The sequence below is a fragment of the Rhineura floridana genome, chromosome 6 (assembly GCF_030035675.1).
Source record: "Rhineura floridana isolate rRhiFlo1 chromosome 6, rRhiFlo1.hap2, whole genome shotgun sequence".
NCBI lineage: Eukaryota > Metazoa > Chordata > Lepidosauria > Squamata > Rhineuridae > Rhineura > Rhineura floridana.
Window position 1 is genome coordinate 45,325,344 of NC_084485.1, and position 27,179 is coordinate 45,352,522.

The 27,179-nt window shown below is 43.0% G+C and overlaps 1 non-coding gene across 1 annotated transcript; it reads right to left on the reverse strand.

Moving 5' to 3' along the window:
• Positions 1–20,669: 20,669 nt before the first annotated feature.
• TRNAA-UGC (transfer RNA alanine (anticodon UGC)) lies at positions 20,670–20,738 on the reverse strand. Its single transcript has one exon. It is a non-coding gene; the product is annotated as a tRNA-Ala (tRNA).
• Between the last annotated feature and the right edge of the window lie 6,441 nt (positions 20,739–27,179).

Below are 27,179 nucleotides of genomic sequence, written 5' to 3' on the forward strand. Positions count from 1 at the left end.
ATAGTGAACCCCATCCCTACTGGGTGAACAAGAAGGTCTTCACCTGGTGCCAAAAAGATGACAGAGATGACACCAGGTGAACCCTGGAAAGGCTGTTCCATAACTGGGGTGCCACTACTGAAAAGGCCCTATTCCTGATGTTTACTTGCCTTGCTTCTTTCAGCCAGGGCAGTCAAGGTTATTACTGTTGTGATTATTAGAGCAGTCACCTGTTCCTTAAGGACAGTCTGATTCCTTGTGATCCACCTCAATCACTGAGATCCTCTGATGGGACACTTGTGGTGGTTCCCCACACCCCTGAGATTTGGTTGGCTTTCACTAGGGACCAAGCCTTTAGTGTGGCATACTCCCTACTAGTAGAGGTTCTGCAGGAACCATCCCTTCCTTCTTTTGAAAACTATATTGTTTAGACAGGCCTTTGCAATATGAATTTTCTCTTTTTTAACCAGTCTGTATTTATTGATGTTTTATCAATGTTTTTAATTATGTTTTTATGGATGCTTTTTTATCTTTGTATGTTATATTCCACCTTGATATATTTTTAGGAAAGTGCAGATTATAAATACATAAATGCATAATATATGTGTATTTGGGCTTAGTTACAATAGGTTATGGGGGCTAGTGGGCTATGCCAAAGGCAACATGAAAAACACAGCTTTGCCCTATTTCTAGCATGGTTTTTCTTTGTAACTTCCTAGTTGCAGTCTAGGAGAACCATTATCCCTTCATTCTGCTTTTTATTTTTTCAATACAGCAATTCCCCCACCCCATCTACTCTTACCCAAATGATGACCTGTGTGGTCATGATGATGGTCCACACACCATTATATCAGCAACCAGACCATGACTATGAATTTGCACCTCCTTTCACTCTGATTGACTCCAATCAGTAAGAAAGGACAAGGAAACGTTAGAAAATTCTTCTTATTGTCTAACACACTCCCCTTTCATGCTCATGGGCTCATAGGACACTGGAGACATAGGCTGGGACCCTGCTCCCAAAAACATAAGGGGTCCAAGCCCCCCCCCCAGATTCTGGACAACTATACCTCAGGTGATGGAGAGGTTGGCAGAGTGCAGACAGACTGGAAAAGTCAATCTGGTGCTCCTGCCAGTGTGTTTGCATTGCACCAAGCTCCCCATCTGCTTTTGTACTTTCCTCTTTAACTTTTATCAGCATTTGTTTGAGATCATTTTTTGTTTCTGCTAGTAGTATGGAATAGGCTGCATATTTTAAATGACTGATTCACTAATAGGCAACAAACTTTGCGGTTTGAGAACATACCTATAGCCCACAGATATTTCTACCAAACTTTAAAAAGCAGGGAAATTGCGCAGGTATAGTGAATGCACCAGGGGAGCAGGAGACCTGACCTCCTCTCTGAGATATTGTACTGCCCTACAAAGTTGTCAAAATGCAAAGACAATTTGGGTTGGTCTTTCACAGTCCAATCCACTTGATGTATAGCTTGGAAGAATTTGGTAACATGTGCCTCTGAGCATATGGTGAGTGGTGGCAACACCTGCAATCAGTCCAAATAATAGAAACAAGACATGAGCTGTGCTGATCTTGTTTTACCTAGTATCAGCTAGGTTTAAAGGCTCAAATCTGTTCCTTATTTGATCTTTAAATTCTCCTGGGATGTTATTTAGATTGTATTTTGGCATTATGATTGCTTTGTTCTTCTTCTTTAGCTTTACGCTGATTTTTGATATTACCAGTTCATGATCTGTACCACAGTCTGCTCCTGGTCTTGTTTTTGCAGAAAGTATGGAACTTCTCCATCTTCTGCTTCCAATTATATAATTGATTTGATTCCTATACAGTAGGGCCCCACTTACCGGCGCTTCGCTTACCGGCGTTCCACTAATGCGGCGGCTTTCATTCCCCATTTTCAAGCCGCTTTTGCGGCATTTTGCGGCATTTTCGCTCGACACACCCCATTATACTCAATGGGGTTCCGCTTTACGGCGATTTCCGCTTTACGGCAGGGGTCCAGAATGGAACCTGCCGTATAAGCGGGGCCTGCCTGTATTGACCATTTGGTGATGTCCATGTATACAGTTTTCTTTTTTGTTGCTCAAAAAATGTGTTTGCAAGAAATAAATTATTAACTTCGCAGAATTCAATACATCTCTCCTGCTTCATTTCTATCTCTTAAGCCCCATCTTTTCCACAATTTCTAGTTCTTCTCTGTTCCCTACTTTTGCATTCCAATTCCCCATGATTATCAGAGCATTCTGTTCTGGTGTATGATCAATTTCTTCCTGTACGTATACATAAAAACTCTCCAGTTCCTCTTCTGTGTTTGCCGTTGGAGCATAGACTAGTATGATGGCTATGATGATAGCTTTCGTGGTAAGTCTCATTGATGTCACTCTCTCAGACCTTGCATTATAGCTTCTAATAGCTTTTGCTGCATCACTTCTCACTATTAGATCAACCCAATTTCTTCTTAATTTATCATTTCCTGCATAAAATATTTTGTAGTTGCCTGACTGAAAGTATCCCATTCCCATCCATTTTAATTCACTCATGCCAAGTATTGTAATATTGATACGTTCCATTTCTTGCTTGACAATTTCTAACTTTCCCTGGTTCATGCTTCTCACATTCCATGTTCCTGTTGTATACATTGTACTCGTGCTTGTCTTCCCCAGCAGCTCGGTGCATGCCCAGAGGTCTCATCTTCCAGCATTATCTCATGTTGCATTTTGGATACTCTGTTCATAGGGTTTTTGTGGTAAGAGATATTCAGAGGTGGTTTACCATTGCCTTCCTCTGAGTCTGCCTCTTGGTCTAGACTCCTGAATGGCATTGCTCTCAGCTTCTTCGACACTCTCAAAAGCCTACACCACGTTAAGGTGTGCATTCTAGAGGAGGTTAAGGTGTGCATCCTAGAGGTGCACAGGCTACTCTTGGGGGAAAAAAATAGGCACTGTGAAGGATCCAGCTGCTCCAAGAGGAGGGACTGAAGAAAGCCTTGCTGAGGAGTGTTTGGGCTGACTATGATGCTGCAAGCTACAGGAGAATGTTGGCTTCATATGGAAGTGAGAGGAGGCTTTATTAGCTCCTGTGTGGTAGTTCTACAATGGGATTTATGCATATATATGAGCAGCAGGATTGCACCCCCATTCCTCCATTTGGGAAGTTCCTATTTTCTTATTTTGAGAAATGAGGCATCCTCCCACACAAATTCGGTTGCCAAAATCACAATGATGAATGTATAACAGAACTTTCTCAGTATAAATATTTGAACAGCAGTTAATTTTGGTAACTCTCTGTGTGGATTAATTGCGTTTTACCTCAGTCCCTGCTTCTATTAGTTTAGGATTTACATCTTAAATGATAACATCAGTGTTTGTCTTGAATAAAACATTTTTTAACCTAGACAGGTTCATTACATTCTTGAAGGTGAACTGACAGAATAAAGGAACCATGAAGATTTTGATTTGGTTTACAAGAAAATATATTAATCTGCAGTTATGCTTTTTTTAAAAAACCAAATCCTTAACATATTTTAATTTGAGGTGACTTGATAAATACTAGTATGTTTTGAAAGACTACTTGTTTTCTCCTGTGATGAGTTATGCTCTGGTTCTAACTCCTAACCTCATGCATTTCAAAGCCTATGAGATTTCCAATTTATATTATTAAGAAGTCAAGCTATTACAGTTCCATGGTAAATAAAAAGGCCAGCAAGTTGCTCTTTCACCTAATTAACCTGAGCTGTGTGGTATATTTCACTAATATTGGAGTGTGTGCTTGATGTGACCTTAATGCTCTAGACATGATAATTAGAGTGTTCTGAGCAGCGAAGCTCTATATTCATTTCATATAAATGACACCAGTACTGATACATCCATTATAATAAATGGCAAGGGATGAGTAATTGGAAAGTCATATTCATTAATTCTCTTAGTCATAGGAAGGATCAGATACTATGGCCTAACTCTGAAAGTTCTAGAGGGCTGTTTGCACGTAGGTCTCTAATTTCAGTTAGAGTTCCACCCAATTCGGATTTGGTACTGAATTTTCCATTAATTTGCGTATTCACTATTGTTGCAGATTGGATTTTTATGTAGTTTTCCACAGCTATTTTCAGAAATGGGTTTTTAAAAAATGCATCTAAAATACTGATATTTTTCCAATGGGAAAAAAGAAACTGGATTGGTAAAAGTGGCAGGTCGTGATTCAAAAAACGAACTTGAATCAATACCAGCCTGCTATGTCAATGGAATGCTTTTGAACCAGCTCCAGCCAACAGATATTATCCATAGAGCAGGTAACCCAGTGGTGCTTTAGATATTGTAAGGAAAACATTTTAAGGAATACTGAAAATAGTTTAGTATTGCCTTGCTGACTGGCAGCAACACTCCAGATTTTCAAACAGGTCTCTATGGATACTTTTCAGCTTGTAAAGCCTGTGGACAGAATTCTGGGAGAATTGAGGGCCACTACTTGTTCCCTTGACCCTTGCCCATCCTGGTTAATCAAATCTGCCAGAAGCGGAGTGGCTGACTGGTTGGCATATTTAATTAACACATCCCTAAGGGAAGGTTCTATGCCAACATTGTTGAAGGAGGCTGTGATAAGACCTTTGTTTAAAAAAGCCTTCATTGGACCCTGCAGATCTTAACAACTTCTGCCCAGTCTCTAATCTCCCCTTTCTGGGCAAGGTGATTGAGAGGGTAGTGGCTGCTCAGCTCCAAGTTTTCCTGTGTTTTGAGCATAGGGGTGGGATGGAAGATTCCTGTGGATCCCCTTTCCAGCCTCTGATTTTGAATCCTGTGCCTTGGAATGAGGAACTCTCTGCTGGTCAGATGAGCCTCTCCTTTGTTAAGCAAATAGAGTGGCCAGGTAAGATAATGGGCCTGTCAGTTGCCCAGCAATGGTGAATGAGCCAGGAAGACCCTTTCATCATTGAAACTCTTCAGAAGGGCATCCACTCCCTTCCTGGAGCCCAGCAGAGGCTTGTAGTTTTTAGTTGTGTCTAGAGAAAGGCTGGTAACTGCAGACAGGCAGAGAGAGACTAGTTATCTGCACCATGGCATTTGGGGTGCCTCCTGTAATACAGATGGAAAAACTGGATATTGGACTGCTGATGCCTTCAACCCCCTCCATCCTAAGCTCAGGTTGGAATGTGTGTAAATAAACAAACCATATTTCATAAAGACACCGCAGTCTCCACTGACCTTCTTCCCGAAGGAAACCAAACCCTGGATGAGTGCAGGGACCCCTGAAATCTCACCACTCGGAGATTGGGGAGGCACGCAACATCTGGATGAATCAGACTATCTTCTAGACCCTTTTCAATCAGGCTCCAGGCCTGGTCATGGAACAGAGACTGCCTTGGTCACCCTGCCTGATGACCTACACTGGGCATCAGACAGGGGGAGTACATCCCTGTTGGTGCTGCCAGACCTCTCGGCAGCCTTCGATACGATCAACCATGTTATCCTTCTGGGCCACCTAACTGGAATGGGATTGGGAGGCACTGTTTTACTGTGGCTCTGGTCCTACCTGATGGACAGGACCCAGAAAGTGGTGCTGGGAGACTACCTCTTGACCCCCTGGCCATTGGCCTGTGGGGTACCGCAAGGTTACATTATGTCTCCCATGCTCTTTAACATTTATATGAAACCACTGGGAGAGGTCATCAGGAGATTTGGAGTACAATGTCATCAATATGCTGATGACACTCAGCTCTATCTCTCCCTGCCTAGCACCTGATTGCAGGGAGGGAGTGTTCATCCTAAACCGGTGCCTGGAGGCTGTGAAGGGCTGGATGTGGGCTGACAAACTGAAACTTAACCCAGATAAGATGGAAGTACTGCTGGTCAAGGGAAAAACTGCACCAGGGACGGGGTTGCAACCTGTTCTGGATGGGGCTGCATTCCCCTTGAAGGAGCAGATCCACAGTTTGGGAGTCCTCCTGGATCCTGCCCTGCTGCTTGAATATCAGGTGGTTGCGGTAGCCAGGAGTGCTTTTGGTCAACTCAAACTGCCCTACCAGCTGCATCCGTTCCTGGAGGCAGGTGACTTGGCCACAGTGACACATGCATTGGTGACGTCGAGGCTTGATTACTGTAACACACTCTATGTGGGGCTGCCTTTGCAAATGGTTCAGAAATTGCAGTTGGTTCAAAATGCAGCGGCTAGAATGTTAACTGGAGCACGGCACAGGGAGCATATCACCCCTGTGCTTTATCAACTCCACTGGCTCCCAGTTTGTTTCCAGGCCCAATTCAAAGTGCTGGTTCTGATCTTTACAGCCCTAAACGTCTTTGGACCAATATACCTGAGGGACCGCTTACGCTGATATGTACCTGCCCAGGATTTAAGATCATCTGCCTCTGGTCTCCTCTGTGTGCCTGGAGTGAAAGACGTTAGACTGACAGGCACGTGGCCCCCAAGCTTCGGAATACCCTACCACAAGAAGTCCGTTCTGCTCCCTCCCTGTTGGTTTTCCAGAGACTTCTGAAAATGATCTTGTTCTGGAGAGCCTTTGGGAGGGACTGAAGGTAGAGCCTTCTACGTTATGCCTTCTACGTTAAATTTTACCTTTGTAGTTCCTTTAGTACCACTCCCTATATATATGTATATATATGTGTGTGTGTGTATATATATATATTGTATTTTATGTATTTTAATTGTATTTTAATTTATTTTAATGTTTTTGTGATTTTACTGTTTACAATTTTATTATGTATGTGTTTGATTTTATTTTTGTAAGCTGCCCTGAGTGCCCTATTATAGAGTAGAAGGGCGGGATAGAAATATTTTTAAATAAATAAATAAAAATAAATAAACTCTGCCCCCCTTGTAAATTCAATGATGATGATGATGGAATGGTGGGGTAACAAAGTTCATTCAAACTGCGTCCTGAAAACTGGATCTACACTTTGCAGATAAACCTTTCCAGGACATCATAAGCTCCATCTGTTCAACCTTTCAAAATGATGCTAGAAATGATGATGTGTTTGCAATTCCTTATATTTGGTCATTAAATTAAACCACACATTCTTCCCTTTTGTTAGGAACAACCCCCCCCTCATCTCTTCAAATAAAGGCATGTACTCTCAAAATGTTTCCATACCACATCTGCAATGGGATGGCAGGTCAGATTAATCCATTTCCTGCTCTTCTGTTCCCATTGTCCAAGATGAGCATTTGGCTGATATCAGAAACATGTGGATATAACATCAATATACCCAGATGCTGAAGTCAGTTCCACTTGAACATTCTTTTGTGACACAATGTACACAAAGTGTACAAAATCATCTTTGAACCAGCTTTTTCCTTCTGTGGGCAAGGTCAATCAAAGTTGTTCCATCTTCCACAATATGGTCATGCCATTCCCACTATAAGGTTGGGGCATGTTACAACCACCACCCCTCCTTGTAAAAAAAGTCTCAGATTTTCTCCTGAAGGGAGGAGTGGAGTGGGGGATCACAAGGATTTGATAGCTGAATAGGACTGGGGCCAAGAGCTGGCTATTTAAAACAGCCTCGTCCCCAACTCGGCCTCCTCCTTCCTTGCAGCACCCTTCCTCCCTAGGCAATGTGTGCTGTGCTATTCACCATTTATGGGGCTGGGTAGGAATTTTTTGAGGAAATCCTTGACTGGCCCCTTAGGACCCCCCTTGCTCAGCTACTCCACACTGCTGGGGATTCTAATTGGCTTACCGGGATTGTATATGTGTACATTAGGAGAAATGGACACTAACATGCTTATGACTTTTCATGAGGACTTTTTTAAAAAATCACCAATCACATGGAAATGTGGAGAACTGAACTTAAGATGAGAAAAATGAGCAACGAAGAGAAACTATCCCTATGAGAGAATTCCATAAATGGGACTCTACTTAGAAGTTTTGCCTCCCACCTCACCTCAGAACAGGGGCACCCAGAGGAAGGTTTCTGAAGGTGTCTCAATGCTCAGGCATGTTGGTATGGGTCCTTCAAGTACTCAGGACTTGACTTTAAGCTGAGCTTTTTTTCCCACCTGAGGCCACATTCCCATCTGGGCAATCTTCTGAAGGGTGGCACATGACAGTAGTGGGTACGGTCAGAGGCAAAAGTGGGCAGTATAATGAATTTGAATTTTACCCTTGTATTGTAAGAAGGCTTCTTTCTGCACACCCTTTCTGCGTCCAGGCAAGCTAGAAGCATTATCTAAGGGCCTGTCCATACGACTGTATAATCTGCAATGTAATTACTTTGTGTCCTCATTAATTCACCATTGTCCAGATGACTTTACAAGCTAGTACGGAGTTTTGCATTAACAAATCTGCATTAGAAATAACCCCCCCAAAACCAATAAGTTTTCCTAAACCAATAATCAGTCGCATTAACGTCCGTGGGCTTGGATGCAATGCCGCAGACTTTTCTGCAATAGGCGGTCCATGGCCGTTCCTCTGTCATATGCCAAGCCCCTTCTCCTCCCCCCTCTGTCCACGCCTCCTCCTTCTGTCTTACAGTTCATTCCTGCTTCTGGTAGTGAACTGGGGTACTTCCTTCTTCTGGTTTCTGTAACCGTATTGCATTGTTGTTGTTTTTAAATCTATTATTTTGCAATCAAAGATAAAATCAAAGGTCTAATTAATAATATTTCCACTTAAAAGTTAAGTTGCGATGTTACACAAACAACTAATTGAAAACACGGAGTTTAAAGGAGGTTTTTAATTGAGCTTCCTTGGGCTGATAGGGGAAAGTGGGGGTGAGAAGAGCAAGCTCTAGTACTTTAATGTGGCATTGATCTTGCAGCTGATCCAGCAGCAGGCAAAGCCTCTCTTTTCCTGTCCAACAGCTGATGGGGATGGGAGGGGGAGCCAAACATACCACAGAGTCAAAAATTGGGGATGAGGGGAAGGGAAGATCAGCTTCTCTCCCTCCTGGCAGCCAGATCTCTCTCTCTCTCTCTCTCTCCCCCCCCCCCGTGTGTGTACATGTGAGCAGACACACTGTAAATTGTGTTCTTTTCCTCCCAGCCTGACTAATCTGGGTCCTCCCTTGGCTAACTTGAAACTGAATGAGAGAGGATCTCTTGCTTTCTCCCATGGTGGGGGGCGGAGGTTCTAATACAATTTGGGGGGCGGAGGCATGAACAGGAGATTTGGTTGGGTGCACTGGGCAAAAGGTAGGCCCTTTCAAAATGGTAGCAGCAGGAGACAGTAGGAAACAATTGAACATTGAAAGGGATTAGTTCGACAAATTCAATGGAATCGGGAGTAACCAATGGCTCCCATCCTTAGCATGCACTATGACTACAAACAGGACATGTATAAGGCCACCAATCGAATATGGAAAATGGAGATTTTGTGGTTAGGTACGGATAAGCCCTCAGTTCAAGGATACATTCCAACCAAGTAAAAATATTCAAGGATGATGCCAACCAGGGCTGGCTTGGGGAGAGTGGTGTGGCTGAAGAGAGGGCATATCCTGTGGATAGTCCCAAGGGCCAGACTGGGAGGATGGACAGCCATTGTTTAGACCATGGGCCTGAGATTCCCATAAAGAAAAGCACCAGCACGTTACTCAGAAATCTACTAGGGGGCAGCTTAAGCACCAGTGAGAGGTGGTCCAATGACTAGAATTAGTAGGATATTTTGTTATATTTATTTACAATATTTAGATACCACCCAATAACAAAGCTTCTGTGGGTGGTTTACAATAACAAATAAAACTATACCCCTCCCCAAAGGACATACACATGAAATCAAAAACAAAACAAAACCAGCAACAGCAAATAACATTCACTGTTTCATCATTGGGTAAAACTAAATGCTTTCTAGGACAATCAACAGATCCAGAGAATGACAGCTCACTGCCTGGGATTTTTAAAAATCCATTATTATGGAATGCCAAGGAATAACCATTTGGGGGCATGAACAGACTGTCTGTCCTTTTTGCATTTCATTTTCTCCTGACTTGACTGCTGACAATTCCATCCGCCACCATCTCACACCATGTATGTATGTATGTTATGGGTAATGTAAGCTGAGCGGCTGGAGAATGTACAAAATGCAGGTGAGATATGCACATTCCCCAAGGCCTGTTGGAATTATGCATAATGGCTGAGGAATATACACTAATACAGTCTAGATATGCAAGTTGCATATCAAGATATGCAGTTGAGATATGCACATTCCCTGATTAGTTGTATATTGACTTGAAAATGTGTATAATTCCCTATTCATTGACAGAGTATGAGCACATTCTCCATGAAGCTTGGTGAATGTGCACAATGGGTGGTTGTTATGCTTATTAACCACTCAATTTACATTACATAAAGTATATATGTACCTGCAACTCATGATAAGATGTCATACACTTCATAAGTGGATTGCAGTCCATAAAAACTTATGCATTTGTTAGTCCTTAAGGTGCCACACAACTCTTTGTTGTACTTTACAACTCCTTCACTATCTGAATTTTGTGCCTAGTCAATAGTGAAAGACTGCAGATTTCTGTGCTCAGCTCTGTGCTCCTTTCCTTTTTGAAACTGATCTGTATGTAAAAGCAGGAAGAAATGGGAAATGCACTTTGATTATCACAGCTGATTATAGGATTTGCCACTCAAATTAATTCAGAACTTACCTTGATCCTCCATTTATTAATTTAATCAAAACTGCTGGACCCAAATCATGAGTTTAGTTGAAATAAAAAGACACCCCCCAATCTCTTGCCTTTTAGGTACACATTCCTTTATATATAGTATGGTGTAGTGGTTAAGGTGTTGGGCTATGACCTGGGAGACCAGGGTTCGAATCCCCACATAGCCATGAAGCTCACTGGGTGACCTTGGGCCAGTCACTGCCTCTCAGCCTCATGAAAATCCTATTCATAGGGTCACCATAAGTCGGAATCAACTTGAAGGCAGTACATTTACATTTTTTCCTTTGTATAAATGAACTGTCTGAAAGTTTCAGCTCTCTGTACAGAATTTGGATATGATACAAAAAATGGGATCTGAAGCTGAAGGTCAGTCTCCACTTCCATTGCATAGTTAAACAACAAAATTCCTTCAAAAAATAATCACAACTCTTTAGAAAACCAGTTGTCAGATTAAAAATTATATATACTGAAGGAAAGAGTAAAACTCTGAGGATGTTTACATGATTCTTGGAGACCTGACAAGTATGCTCTGGATCCATGCCCACCTTGGCAGATTACAATGGCCAGGTAAGGCCCAACACAGCCACCAAGAGGTCTTCTGTATCTTTAAAAGTTGTGCAGGGGGAAGGGAGAATTCCACCTTGTGGTTTTTCCCATTACAGTGTTGCAAGAACACCTGCACTTGGCTGACTTTCTCTTCTCCTAAAGATACAGGATCAGTCTCAGGCCATGAACCTGGCAACCCTACTGGTGACAGATATAGTAAAATGTCTCCCTAAGATATGGTGCGGTTATAGCAGTTTTAAAACAAAATCATGACTGTCCCTTGTTCTAGATCAGGGATGGGGAACCTGTGGCCCTCTAAATGTTGTTGGACTCCAACTCCCAACAGCCCAAGCCAGCATGGCCAGTGGTCAGGAATGTAGTCCAATATCATCAGGAGGGTCACAGGTTTCCCACCTCTGTTTTAGACCAATATTCTTGAACCTGATGGCCTCCAAATGTTTTGAACTGACTCCTATCAATCTGACCATTGGCTATGCTGGTTGGGGCTGATGGGAGTTATAGTCTAAAACATCTGGTGGGTACCAAGTTGGGAAGGCTGTTATAGACCATCATGGCCAAAAGGTTCCTTCATATCTTAACCAGTGGAGGGAGAATGTGGAAAAGTGCAACTCAATATCTTTTTTAAGAGCAGGAGCAATGATGTCATCTGTTGGACTGCCAGATGTTACTCACTTTGCTAAGTGAATAAAATGATAATGGGACTTTCAAGTTTTGCTGTTGTTAGGAAAGAGGAAGTCCTCTGACTTGAGGAAATTAATCAAGTGGAGGCTGGATACTTGTTTCCTTTTCTTTCATGGGGTTTCTACTGCACACTGGCAATTATTGTTCCTTTGCAAGATTGCTTGCATGTCTAATTAAAAGCATTTTGGATGGCTGTAGATCTTTTGTTAAAGTTCAACAGGTTTTATATGCAGCGCTACTGTAGTTAGTGCAGCCAGAAGTAAGCGTACTGAATCCAAGAGAGCTTACTACTTCTACTACTATTACTACTACTTACTACTACTACTACTACTACTACTACTACTAGATTAATAGTCTAGTAGTGCTGCTCTCTCTGTGTGTGTACATACTGCTGCCTGCCTTTTGGGACACTCCTTGCAGACAAGTCTATGGAGACTGTCATGATGAACTCCTGCACTTCAGAATTTATAACTGTACTTCCGGTCTTGTCTGGATGGAGCCATTGAATGTATGCAAAATTGCCTTCCAGTATTTAACATATATTTCTAGTCTTCCACGCCAGATTGCAAAGAGCCAGAAAAGTAACACAGTCTGATGCAACAAATTGTCGTGGTAATTGTGTCACCATCCATTGTTGTGCAGCAGTCAGACAGCCATTGGAGACTTTGGTATGGATCAAAACGTCCTGCTTATACAAACACGATGCTTAATCTTCCTTTTTAATCTTGATTTTGACTTTCAATATAAATTACGTAGTCTCGGGTGTCACCTTAAATTGATTTGTTATGCTAAATACCTGCCAAATAAATAATGAACTCCTGAATGAGTCTATATGCAATAAGAAAAAGAATCAGTTATTTCCAATAATTCCCTTTATCAGGTGAAGATTAAATTATTATATTGCTTTGACGCTCAGGGCAGAGCCCCCTCTGGAAATGTGCTGGAGACACTTAACAATTCAAGTTTTCCCCACATGCATTTTCTGATATTAAATGTCATCACATTTCAACATTTTATCATGTTACTAGAGCGTCTTAAGCTAGAATAATACACATCAAGAAAAACAAAAAGAACCCCATAGATGTATTAAAGGCCTTTTCTAATACCTTTTCTTACAGCCAGTGATGTACTCTGATATGGCACTGTAAGGGCCAAAGAGAAACAGGGTTTTTTTTTCTCTGCCCCTCTCTCCTAACACTAGAACTCAGGTTCACCCATTGCAATTCATTGGCAGTATATTCAGGGCCCATCCAGATGGTTGTTTTATTGCAGTGGTATGCAGTTACATGTCACTGACACAACAGCAGTGCATTTGACATGGATTTACACACTTTGTCAGTTGTTCTGCAATGCTTCCTCAATGTTCCCACATTATTGCATCTACACTTTAATCCTGCCCATTCCAGTGTCTGTGTTCCCACCCCACCAACTCTCCCCCCTTTTGTGTCCAAGCGTAAGTTAGTTGAGCTATGAAGCCATGCCACCATACTTTGATTTGTACACTTTCTTAAGTTGGTTGGCATTATCCAGCTGAATAGATCAGCTAGCACAAATAATTTAACTCGTGCAATGGAGCTTCTCCTTCTCCTCCCCCTCTGCCCTCCCCAAATCTGCTATGGAGGGCTGGAGGAAAATCCCAAACAGATTTCAGGGGCGTGCAGGAAGAGGGAGACGTTCCACTGTGCAAATGGGAATCCTTACTCTAGCAGATCTATTCAGCTGGATACTGCCCTTTATGTTTAGGCGGTGATTGCTCTTGGTGGAGGCTGGCCCGTTAGGGCAAATGGGGGACTGCCCCACCAACCTTAGGCTGCCCTCAGCCATTCTCTATCTGCCTGCCTTCTTACTTATATCCATTCCGGGGGGGGCGGCTGTCAGCTTCCTCCTCCTCCTTAGTCTCAGTATTGCCTTTGTAGAACAGGGAGGAGGATGGGGGCAAAACTAGAATTAGTTGGCTCTCTCTGTCATTGGCTGTGTCTCCACCTATTGTTTGGGCTCCCAGCCTTCTGCCCTACCAGTCCTAATGAGTGCTAGCTACCACTGACTGCTGTGCTAAACCGTGCTTGTTTACAGGAGAAAAAAACCCACAGGAATGCCAGTATGTCTCTCATCAATAGGAAGTACCTCATGATTCAGAGGCAGCAAACCTCTGGATACCATTTGTGGAAGACAAACAAAGGAGAGGGAAGCTAAATGAATTGTTTGCATTCATTTTCACTGTGGAAGAGTCTTGTCTCGGAGAGAGGATCTGAGGAGCTGTGCCAAACAGAGGTGCCAAAGGATAAAGTTTTAGACCTATTTGAAAATTACAAAGTAATAAGTCACTGGGGCCAGGTCGCATTCACTCAAGAATTCTGACTGACCTGAAGAAATGATGCAACTTATGAAAATCAGTTTCCTTACCAGAAGGCTGTAAGGCAGCCAGTGTAATTTTTAAAAAGGGATCCAAGGGGTGTCTTCAGTTTAGCAGAAATCATTGTTTAGTTATAGAACTGTTAAATATATAACCCTCTTTCATGTGATATACACATGAAGTAGGCCCACTGAGCAGTGCTGCTGGCCCTATTTCCACTGCCATGTGGCTTCTGTGTATCTGATCCCAGAGCCCATATGTTAAGCATGGATGTCTGCAGGAAGAAAGCCTACGCATAGGCTTTCCCTCTGCAGATGTCCATTCCTAATGCATTAGCAAGGCCAGCAGTGGCACCCCACTACCCCTTTAATCAATATCAGATCTGATGTCAGCACCTGGCATCCTCAGGCAGCTGCCAGGACCCAACACTTGAGCAGGGACCATCACTGACATTTATTGCGTACATGTCTTGCCTATTGGCTTCCCAAAGGCATCTAGTTGGCCACTGTGAAAACAGAATGCTGGACTAGATGGGCCTTTGATCTGATTTAGCAGGACTGTTCTTATGTTCACCCATATCCATTTTCTATATTTTTTTCCAGTACGGTGTCATTTAAATTTCCCACAATGTCCCCAATGTAGCATCAGTTCTTGGTATTACAGGAACTTTAAAACACAGCTAGACTCAGCCCTGTTATACCAATCCTGCTGTGGTTGCCTGACCACTTATACTTGCCACTGCTTTCAGGTAAGCCAGGAATCCAAGTAATCCCATCAGAGGGCACTTATTCCCACAGAGGCACTCTTTCCTGGGCCCCTTAGACATAGAGCTAACCTTGGTCACTATAAAAAATGAGCTATGGGTGACTGAAGACTGAACAGGACAGCATACTTTTTGCAAATGGCAATGTTGCCTCTTCAACCTCTGGGTTTTTTTGTTTTTTGTTTTGGGTTTGGTAGAATGGCAATAAGCATCCAGGTGGGGGTGATCTGGTAGACACTGTATACAGTAATACCTCAGTTAAGGAATCCTTCAGGAACGCAGCTCCTTTTAAGAGGGCTTCTTTAAAGGTGAAACCAACCAGCTTTGCTTTGCTATGGATAAACTTTCAAGCCTGTGCCTTTGCTTTAAGGTGAAACTGACAAGCCTGTGTCTTTGCTTTGCTATCAATAAACTGACAAGCCTATGCCTTTGCTTTGCTAGAGTGAAACTGACAAATCTCTGTGTTTGCTTGGCATTAAAGAGATCTCTTGCTTTCTCCCAGGGCTGGGGAGGGAAGGATACAATACATTCAGAGGAGGAGGGGGAGGGGTTGGAGGGGGGGAGAGGTGGGTGGGTGCTGCTTAGGCATCCTTTAAAGCCTCTGTTGAAACTGCCCCACCATCTATGAGTGGGTGTAGGAACCTATCCCTATTGTTTCCATGTTATTCCTACCTCTGGTACCAAACTTTCTGTTAAAGAAATAATGTCCAGGAATGCATTTACTTTTTTGATTGAGGTATTACTGTATTTGAAGCTTTTGGTGAGATCTTCCACCACGGGTTGCAAGTCTTAAGGAAACGCGTAGCACAATCCTATGCATGCTTACGGGAAGTGAGTCCCACTGTGGCCAAAAAGGTATCAGAGCATGACACTTTTTTGCATGATACAGACAGCTACCTTGCTGAAGCTAAGGAGGTTTGGGTCTAGTGACAGTGCTTGAATGGGAGACCATGAAGAAACCCCACGTGTGTTCTATGATGCAAGAAAAGTGTACTCCATAAATAAGTAACACTGGATTTACTTCTCCCTTGGGTGTATGGGATTGCCACCATACCAGGTGATAAGAGAACAGTTTTCTCTAATAAATTGGTAACTGGTAAAAGACCTGGGTTGATGGGCAACAAAATGGCCAATGATATTTGGCATCAGTAAGTGCAAAATGATGCACACTGGGGCAAAAGTCCTGGTGATACTGGCAAATGAGATAAACAGAGCCAGAGGTTCTTCCGAGCTTTTCAGAGGTTTTCTCCAGCCACTGCTGCTGGTGCTTTGAGAAAATGGTCTGAAGAGCTTCTATCCCTTGCAACTCTCAGGGGAATGGCTGAGGCACTGGTGGAGGGACAGTGATATAAAGATATAAAGCCTTCTCTCCAGCCCTTTTGCTACTGCTGCTGATGGTGTCAAACAGGGCCAGCCCTACCATTAGACAGAGTGAGGTAACCTCAGGTGGCAAGTGTGTGTATGTGCAGAGGGGAAAGAGTGGTTGCAAGGTGTTGGAGGACAGATTTGTGTGAACCACACAGCCTGTCTTCTGCTTTCTAAGATAGTTTGCTATCCTCAGGTGAGGTGGAGGATGCTTTCAGCTGTCAGGCTGGTCAGCTTGTGTACATGGACTGTTAGGGGGCATTATTTTGGAATGGAAAGGGAGGGGCACTGTCTTGTCCTTTGTGCCAGGCAGACAAATGTCTTCGGCTGGTCCTGGTGGCAAAGGGAGGTTCTGGGGGTGCAGGTGATCCTCAGAGTCATCTCCCCAGTCCAAAGCATGTTCCTGCTGCCACTATTGTTGCCATGTACCTATGTGATTCAAAATGGTGGACCTTGGTCCAGCGCGAGCCCAAGGGGCATTTGCTAGCACAGGCAGCACTGCAGCAGTGCCTCCAGGAGGCTCTCTTGCCAGCACCCCCTGCAGATAAGCTCACCATCAGTCCACATGTGAGAGATGAACCAGTACTGCTATCAGCTTGAGACAAACCTGCTGGTGGGCTATAAGAATATTCACTAATAAATAGGCAAAACAACAACAACAACACCCTTGCAGTTTAAGAATGTACCTATAGCCAACAGATATTTCTATCAAATTTTAAAACGTAGGGAAATTGGGCAGCTATAGTGAATGTACCAGGGGAGCAGGAGATCTAACCTTGTCTCTAAGATGTTGTACTGCCCTACAAATTTGTAAAAATGCAGACACAATTTGGGTTGGTCTTTCACAGTCCAAACCGTTTCCTGTGTAGCTTGGAAGAATTTGGTAACATGAGGGGGAGGGGAGGGGGAGAAGGAGGGAAAGGCAGGTCTGATCATTTGCATGCTTATTGAGTTCAGTGGGATTTACTCCCATACAATTATGCTTAGGATAGGTGAAACTGACCACTGGAGAGGAGAAGAAGGGGGAGAAAGGGAGGAGTAGGAGAGGAGAGAAGAGGGGAAGAAGGGAGGGGGAGGGGAGGGGGAAGGGAGGGGAGGGTCAGAAGGGAGGGGATAAGAGGGAGGAGGGGAGGATAGGTTTGATTATTTGCATGCTTATTCAATTCAATCAACAGTATCATTTTTTGGAGTTTTCCCCACCTTTTTATTCTATAGCAGACACATGTACTCTCCCACCTAAATTTAAACCAGAGCTGTCCCTGGCTACATCCACACCCAACATTTATTCCACTTTAAACAGTCATAATGTCCCCCAAAGAATCCTGGGAAATGTGGTTTGTGACGAGTGCTGTTAGGAGACACCCTTTCCCCCTCACAGAGCTACAGTTCCTAGAATTCTCTGGGAAGAGGGGCAGACTCTTAAACCACTCTGGCCCTTGGAGCTCTGTCAGGGGAATAGGAGTCTCCTAACAACTCTCAGCACCCTTTACTTCCCACGATTCTTTGGGGGAAGCCATGACTGTTGAAAGTAGAATAAATATCTGATGTGGGTGTGCCCCCCTGATTAGCCAAGCCAAACAGCTGTTAGTCTGGCTTTTAGAACACTGACAATTGGTTCTTACAGATAATGTTCTTACTGAGCATCTTACTGCGCTACCATAGACTCCAATGTTAATTTTCTTAATTAAAAATCAGCCATGCATTTTTAAAAACTTTTACACTGCAGAAGATGAAGGTCACAGTATGGGGCAAGGTCAGTAAAAGGATTACCAGTACTCTGTGAACATGGCCAATTTTTAATTAATTTCAACAAATTATGAGAACACTGACAGAAATAAGTCCAACAGGGGTCTCGGTTTTTTCTCTCCTTTTTTACATTTTGAACTCTAGATTCTTTCTGAGTGTTTTGTGTATCACCATGAAAATGTAGAGGGTTGTTAAGCAAGCATTTCTGAGTTCAAGACTTTATGTTTTGTAAGATTTTGTTTTGAAATGAGCTTACGGGGAGCAGCAGAATGGCATGGGAGTATTTTTAATTTAACATGGTGGAATGTGAAAAATCCATGCTGGCTATAGCTTACAGCCACTCTTGTGGCTGTGTGAAAGAAGAGCCCTTCTGGATCAGTCCAGCATCTTGTTATAGCAGTGGCCAACCAGAGGCCTATGGAAAACCCATAAGCAGGACCTGAGTGCAACAGCATGCTCCCCTTTCCCAGCAACTGGTATTGAGAGATATACTGCCTCTGACAGAGGAGGTAGAACATAGTCATCATGGCCAGCACACGTGCCTGTTTTCTTGCCCACACTGATGGCTCTACTGAATTGTAATCATATTTCTAATGCAATGTTCCTATGTAAAGTTTCAGGATGCAGACAGGACATTATCTGAGTGGCACAGAGCATCTTACTCAGCTCCTGCAGTTGCTTGGTGAAGCTGAGGAAGACCACTGTCTGTCCCTCACTGAAAATTTAAATGCACTCCTGTTTGGCATTTGAGCAGCAAAGGCTCAGGGAATAGAGAGGTCAAGCAACAAGATGTGCTATTTGGCATGAGCCCTCAGACACTGAGTAACTTGTACCAAACAGAAGTAGCATGCTGGAGGGAATGCCTCCCCATGAATACAAATCTTCCTGCTACTCTGTTGCTGTTGATTGAATATCAAACATAACGAAACCAAGAAGTGGGGTGTGTGTGTCTGTGTGTACTGCTTACCTTTGCAGGTGTACAAGACAACCAAATATGACAGATTTTTTCATGTTGATAGTTTGCACATCTGCGTATTTATCATTTGATTTATATCCCGCCCCTCCTCCCAGGAGGAGCCCAGGGCGGCAAACAAAAGCACTAAAAACACTTTAAAATATATTAGAACAAAACATATTTAAAAACGTTTTTAAAGGCTTAAAAACATCTTTTTTAAAAAAAGAAAAAGAAGAAAAGAAGAAAAGCTTTAAAAATATCTTAAAAATCAATTCCAGCACAGACACAGACTGGGATAAGGTTTCTACTTAAAAGGCTTGTTGAAAGAGGTAGGTCTTCAGTAGGCACCGAAAAGATAACAGAGATGGCACCTGTCTAATATTTAAGGGGAGGGAATTTCAAGGGTTGTTGTAGATCTATTGTTTTTATTGTATTACTGTATTTTATTAATTGTATTTTAATAATTTTGTAAGCCGCCTAGAGTGGCCATTGGCCAGATAGGCGACGAAGAAATTAAATATATTATTTATTATTATTATTATTTGATAAGATATCTGCAGGAGGCCTCACCAGCAGAATGCAGTGATCAACTAGGTATATGAGGGATAAGATGATCTTTCAGTTATTCCGGTCCCAAGCTGTATAGGGCTTTGTACACCAAACCATTTTTTTCCTCAACAAATCCTGAGAACTGTAGTTTGTTAAGGGTGCTGGGGATTGTAGCTCTGTGAGGGGAAAGCTACAGCTCCTAGTATTCTTGGAGGTGAGGGAATGTGCTTAAAATGTATGGTGCTGTGCACAGAGCCTCAGTGCGATGGCACCTACCCTTTAAACTCCTTCCCGTTACGTATCAGGTAAGTGCCATCTCTTTTGTCTTTTTAGCTTCCTTTTTCATTTATTATTATTCTTGGTGGCGGTGCTGATGGTGGTAGTAGTAGTAGTATTTTAGGTGAAGATCTATATTATATTGGATTTGGAATTATTTTTATATACGTTTTATTGTGATCCATAAATAAATTAATGAATTAAATAAGAACAAATAGTTGGCGGCCAGAGTGGTCATCCACAAAACTCTCCATCCCTCCATCCAGATGTTTCACTTTTAGGGAGAGCTTGGGAGTAAAATATGAAACTGTCTGCGCACTTTGAATATCTGAGGCAGACCTTCCCATTAGTTTTGAAGAAGGCCTGCTTTACCTTGGGCAAAGCCTGAATCTTTCTGATTCAGTTCTAGATTTGAACTTTATCCAAAGTGGCTATACACCACTAATGTGCATGCATACTTCCAGGTCACACAGAGCTACATCCATGTGATAGAGCCATGGTTCCCAACCTTCCCCCCCCCCGAGTACTTGAAAATTGCTGAGGGTCTTGGTGGATCACTTAATGTTTTTTTTTCTGCCTTATAGCAGTTGCAAGGTGTATTATTTTAAATTGCATTTTTATTGCTTTTTACTTCTTATAGTGTTTTATTGAGCACTCAGTCTTTTCTACCACATGGAACATAGGAAGCTGCCTTATACTGAATCAGACCCACTGGTCCATTTAGCTCACTATCGTCTACCCAGACTGGCAGCAGCTCTTGGGGTTTCAGACAAACAGTCTCTCCCAGCCCTACCTGGAGATACCAGGGATTGAACCTGGGACCTTCTGCATGCAAGGCAGATGCTCTACCACTGAGCTATGGCTCCTCTCCATGGGACATGTCTTTCCTTCTCTCAGTGTTAAACATACTTCACCTTAATCTATAGGGACAGTTAATGTGGAGATGGATCCTTTAATTGAAGAGTCTGTGAGTCTCAGGCAGCTCCGAATAACAAATGTTCTTCTCTAGGCTATTTTTCTATGTAGGGATTCTCAGTGTAGAAAAGGGAGACACTTCCTTGTAGAAAGAAATAGTGCAAATGGATGGTGAGGAAAATGGGACTTTCTTTTTTACCGGTCTTGATACCGTTCCATTTGAAACAAGAGTAAGAGGACTGCTGAATAGATGTCACCAGGCAAAAATGGCCTCTGGCAGCGTAAAACGGATAAGTTACTTTTTGTTTTTGTTCTGTGGTTGTCTTGGAGCTGTGTGTGCTCAATTTGCTCAGGCCCTCTGTGAATACTTGATTAGACTGTGCTAATTATGGCATCAGATGGGGCTAAGATCCACTGTTAAGCTGCTGTATTCAAATATCACAAAATGCGCCTTCCACCCTGCAATTCCCATTGCACTTATGAAGCATTAACTGAGCCTTAGTGGTTGTCATAGTACCAGCCATCATCTTTCGTGATCTCAGAGGACACCTGAGATTCTGGTGGAAAAGTACATATCAGGACCTGTTTCACAAATTGCACAGCAGCAAATTCCACTTTGGGGGCTGATTACATGCCCTTATGAGAGAGAGTATATGCCCTTATGAGGGATATGTAGCCAATTCCATCACCCTGACAAGTGTTTCTGTATGATACATGTGCTTTAAAGACATGCATCTGTTGCAATCACACTGTTAGGTATAGATTTAAAAGAGGTATGGAGAACCTGTGGCCCTCCAGAACTCCAACTGTGGGACTGTGGGACTCCAACTCCCATCAGACCCAGCCAGCATGGCCACCATCAGAGATGATGAGAGTTGCAGTCCAGCAACAACTGGAGGGCTACAGCATCTTAAAATACATAATGTATGAAGATTTATGTAATTTTAAAGTTGACAATGAGGACATTGAACTTGTCAAGGATTATCAATACCTTGGCACAGTCCTTAACCAAAATGGAGACAATAGTGAAGAAATCAGAAGAAGGCTACAGCTGGGGAGGGCAGCTATGAGAGAACTAGAAAAGGTCCTCAAATGCAAAGATGTATCTTTGAACACTAAAGTCAGGACCATTCAGACCATGGTATTCCCAATCTCTATGTATGGATGTGAAAATTGGACAGTGAAAAAAGCTGATAAGAGAAAAATCAACTCTTTTGAAATGTGGTGTTGGAGGAGAGCTTTGCACATACCATGGACTGTGAAAAAGATAAATAATTGGGTGTTAGAACAAATTAAACCAGAACTATCATTATAAACTAAAATGATGAAATTGAGGTTATCATACTTTGGACACATCATGAGAAGACATGATTCACTAGAAAAGACAATAATGCTGGGAAAAACAGAAGGGAGTACAAAAAGAGAAAGACCAAACAAGAGATGGATTGATTCCATAAAGGAAGCCACAGAGTTGAATTTACAAGATCTGAACAGGGTGGTTTATAACATATGCTGTTGGAGGTTGCTGATTCATAGGGGTGCCATAAGTCGTAATCGACTTGAAGGCCTATAACAACAACATGAAGCAGCTTAATACCGCCCGACTTTTAAAAAGTTAGAGAAGCGGGAAACTGAAGCATCTGTTGTGTAATTCCTATCCCTAGAATGGCTATTTGCTATAAGAAATCATGACACAATTTTGTAAGAATCCAGATGAAGCTGGGATGATTACTAACAGATTTGTTAAGATGTGATACAACTCTGCCTTTAATTCTCCAAAGTAAATTGTTTTAAAGTTGCTACTGAAGTCTATTATCCCCCAGAGAAATTTTGTTTTTAATCCTGATTATTTCCATGTCTTCGCTTTTCTTTAACATTTACTTGGGAATGGGGATGGGGAAGAATTCAGCTGGTTCGCATTTAAAGCCAAATTTATCAAATTCACACTTTCCAAAACCATATGAGAACCAAAACACAACCTTCCTTTGACATTCACACTTATTTGAATTTTGTGATGCAGTTCTCCAACCGACCAATAACTACAAGAGTGTATATACTACAGGAAAGTGTACATAAAAATAAATATATTAGTGAAAATCATACAAAATACAATATATTAGGAGAAATTCCTTGCAGAAATATGTACATTAGTCAAAACCGTATATAAAATGTGTGTGTGTTAGGAGAAATTTGCACTTAAACGCTGAAGAATTTTCATGAGATTTTTTTTTAAAAAATGCAAATTGCTGCAGAAATGTGAAGAGTTGAATTTAAGATGGGAAAAATGAGAAACTAAGAGAACCAAAGTTGACAGATTCTTCCATCCGTGCTTGGGAAACATACTCTGCTCTAGCTTTCTTCATTGCAATCCAGCAGGTGCACTACAGATGCAAGTTTCTGTATGCAGCTGCTGCTCTACTGAATTAAACAAAAAGGTGCTGTTGCTGGGGTTGGGAGAGGGATCCACATCCAGAACCAGAGGAATGCAGGTAGTATGCAGACTGGAGGGGGGAAATAGCCTATCAGTAAAGGTACTAGATTATTTAAAAAATCTGTTTTGTAATAAGCAATATTTAAATATCAGATCGTCAATCAAATATCCACAGTAAAAACTGAGCAGTACAAAAATATTTGACCAGAAACTTAGAAGGAAATTGAAATTGCTACTCAGAGCTCCTAGGCTGAAACTCAAAGTTTTACGCTCTGCTTTGAAAACTATTCATGAAAGAAAATGAGGCAGCCATGGCTTTCCCTGCTTCTTCCTACCTTGTCCTTTAGTCTGAGGTCTTCCTGCTGCTGTGCAGAATACCTGGAGCCCTGCTCACTACAGCAAGCTAGGGAGATGTTGAAAGGACTAGCCAGGGAAGGAATGGCAGGAGAAGCCCTTGGTGCTTTGTCTCTTGCTTTATACAGGGTTGGCCCTACCATTAGGCAGAGTGAAGCAACGGCCTTAGGTAGCAGGTGTTGGGGGGCAACAGTAGGAATCTCCAACTGTTCCTCCTGAGCCTCCCAGGCATTTCACTCTCTTGTCGCATGGCCTCTGGTGGGCTTCCTGAACTGCCCTGCTACCTCAGGTTCTGTGGGGGTTGTTATCCCATCACCAGTGTCAAAGTCAGCTGTATATGGAGTGGTGAGGGGGCATCACCTCAGGCAGCCATCCTTGACATCATGGGTAGTTTTAAACAGAGCTTGGAAGTAACTAGTTACTTGTAATTCATTACTTTTTTGAGTAACAAGTGGGTAATTCTTTTACATTTTGATTGTAATAGAACTAGGAGTAATTTTACTACTTTTGTGGAGTAATTGTAACATTTCCAGAATTACTTTTGGGCATTACTTGGGGGGGAGCAGGGGAAGTCTTCTGCTCCTCTGATTTGTGGATGAAAATCATGTGCCTCAAACTGGGCTTCTGTGCAGTGTTGCTCTTTCCTCATGCTCTGTGGATGGGTAGGGGGCGACGAGGGAGGAGGCAGAGAGTGAGACAGGGTGGAGTGGAGAAAACAATTATTTAAAAAAACGGATAGTGGTGGTGAAGAATGGAGTGGAGGGAAAAAGGATCCAGAGGTCAAGAACATGGATAAAAGAGAAGGAGGCAGCAGCAGAATGGATAAAGAACTGTGGAGGTGAAAGATGGTGTGTGTGTGTGTGTGTGTGTGTGTGTGTGTGTGTGTGTGAATACTGTGTTTGCACTTGTCACACAAAGTGGCTTCCACCATGCTCTCTGGCTACTGTGCTGCATTTGCAGTATTTTACTGTTTTGCATCTCAGGGGAAAATGTTTGCTTGAGTGAGTGTCCCTCGAGTGGGTGGAGCATCACGTGTAACTCACATGCACCCCCTATCCTCCATCCTGACAAGTGAGAGACACTATCAGAGTTCACAGATCCATTCCAGCCAGGGAAAAGAATTCAGGGGGTGAAGCAGAGCCAGTGAGAGTTGTGTTGTGGGGAGAGGTGTAAGAGCCAGATATAGAGGCCTGGAAGGCCACATTTGGACCTCAGGCCCGAGGTTCCCCAACCCTGTTTCAAAGGCACAGAATGATTCTCTGGGCTGCAATCTGGCAACCCTATCTGAATCTGTGGCAATGACAGATCTGTCACACCAGCTTCAAGTCTCTGAAAAATCTGAACCAGGGGCAATGCTAACCATCTTTTTCCCCCCTCCGGCCACTACTAGCCATCATTTAAACTTTCTGCAATGTCATAGCATCACTCTTGGGCATTATGGACAATTAAAATGACAGTTAGACCCAATCCACAGCTTCCCACGCCCTGCTTCCACCCACCACTTCCTCCAGGTTCCTCATCAGAACCCACTGGTGGAGAAGAGGGCCCACAGAGTCATTTCCCCAGGCCCCACCTCAAAGTTGGAGCCATCCCTGATCTGTACACAGCTTAACATTGTTCTCCATCATAAAGAAGTCAAACCCATGACTCCCCACGCATGTTTTCAAGTTTATAGGATTAAGATTTGATATAGATCATCACAAGTTGCTGCAATTTAAGTCAATTGTAACAGAAGGCCAATGAAGGCATCAAATCCAGAACTCTGCCTTAATGTGAAACTTAATTAGAAGAAAAGAATTGATCCATAAGAGTGCAGCTTAAAATGAACCTTCTTTTACAGGAATTAATCAGGTTGTTTATGGCTTGACAAATAAGATTCCAGATTTTAACAATTTCAGGTCTTACTGAGTCATTGGATGGCATAAGAAGTGGGTCAACTGCTGAGAACAGAATATGAGATGTAGGAAAAGGTGAGTCAGAAATGGGAAACAGCAAACATTTCTTCTGGCTTAACAGTGGAACTAAACCCAAGATCCACAGGGATGAGAGAGTATGGATTCAGCGGAATGTGGGCTTTTCCACCTGAGCTGGGGTGCAGCCAGGCCTGTGCTGGCATAAGCCTCTCACCCTAGCTGAGCTGAAGATACGCCGATTTAAATCCCTCACCCCGGCTCAGCTAACAGAACATAAGTTGGTGAATTTATGCTGGTGTAAATCCCTCCAAAAGGGTCAGTATGGGGGTATGGCAGGGGGGTATGGGGTAAAGAGAGACTTATACCCAATGCCTTTATAAAATAAGAAATGAGGTGCTGGTACTCATATCTTCATAAAAGTGACATGGTTGCCATGTAGGCTGATGGATAGTCTAGTTTTCCAGAAAGACTGTACAGAAAGACAGTAAGGGGTTAAGAGTGTACAGAAGCTCAAGGACAGAGCCTTGCAGTTGGCACAATGCTTACCCTGTCTATAAAAATCCTTGAAACAGAAACGACAAGGTGTGGGGGTGTAATGGAAAGTAGAGGGAAGTGTATCTGTATCTGTATTCTGTATTCTGTCAGTAAAAGACTCTTATGAGAACTGTGCGTGGATCTGTTTGGCAAATGGTCTAACATACTGAGTCGCAGGGCTAACGCATTCATCAGTAAACGCTGCTAACATGCCATGGGCAGAAAAATTGCAGTGATGGTACTCTGTACTGAGTGCCATCACAAAAAAATAAAAATAAAATTGCTTACTCCTATTCCAAACCCTGTTCAGCTCAGGCATGTAACCTAGGGCCCAGTCCTCAAAACTTAGGCCCATCTAGCAGTAGCCACTTCCACAGTTTGGAATAGGGGTAATTTAGGGTGGCAAAAACAGCTGCAGCTCTAGGAAGAGTGAAGAAGACCTGCCCTGGGAGTGAGTATCTGAGCATCTGGGGGCTTGCCTGCTTGTTCCTCTGGGTTGCTGTCTCTTGAGACAGCAGAAGTCCCTGGTAAGTGCTGCAAGGACTGGGACCCCCTGCCTGGCCCTTGCTCCAGAGAGAGGCTGCAGTTAATCTTGCAGCCTCTTGCATCAGCTCCTGGCTGGGTCAGGAGACATAAAAGCCCAGCCCGGCCGTGGGTCTGCTGCTGGTGGGGTTGCCACTGAAGGTGTGTCAACAAAGGGATTTCGCCTTGGGGAGACCCTTAAGGAGTCCCCAGAGTGAGGGCACTACCTATTTCTTTCTCTTTTTTTTCTAACCAATCTGGAGGATTGGCAAAATTGGCTAGTGGAGAGGGTGTATGGCTCATGTGAGGTTCCTATGCAGGGTGAGAACTGAATGATAGGAGAAAGTTTCCAGATGCCTTCAGAGTGAAAGTCTGTAACTGGCAGAAAGCTGGCCCTCCCTGGGTGTGAGACAGAGCAAGAGTAGATGTGCCCTGTGTGAAAAATATTTAGTGGGTCTGACTGTTCCTAATCCTCGCAGAGGCCTACTGGGATAATTGGCTCAGGTAGGTTTTCTTGTTGGGTCCATATCAGGTGTTTAGGAGGAGTCTTAGTAGGGAGGAACATGAGTGATGCCACCCCAGTTTCAGTGATCATTGGCAGAGGGAAGTATAGCCATGGGGAGGTGGTGAACTAC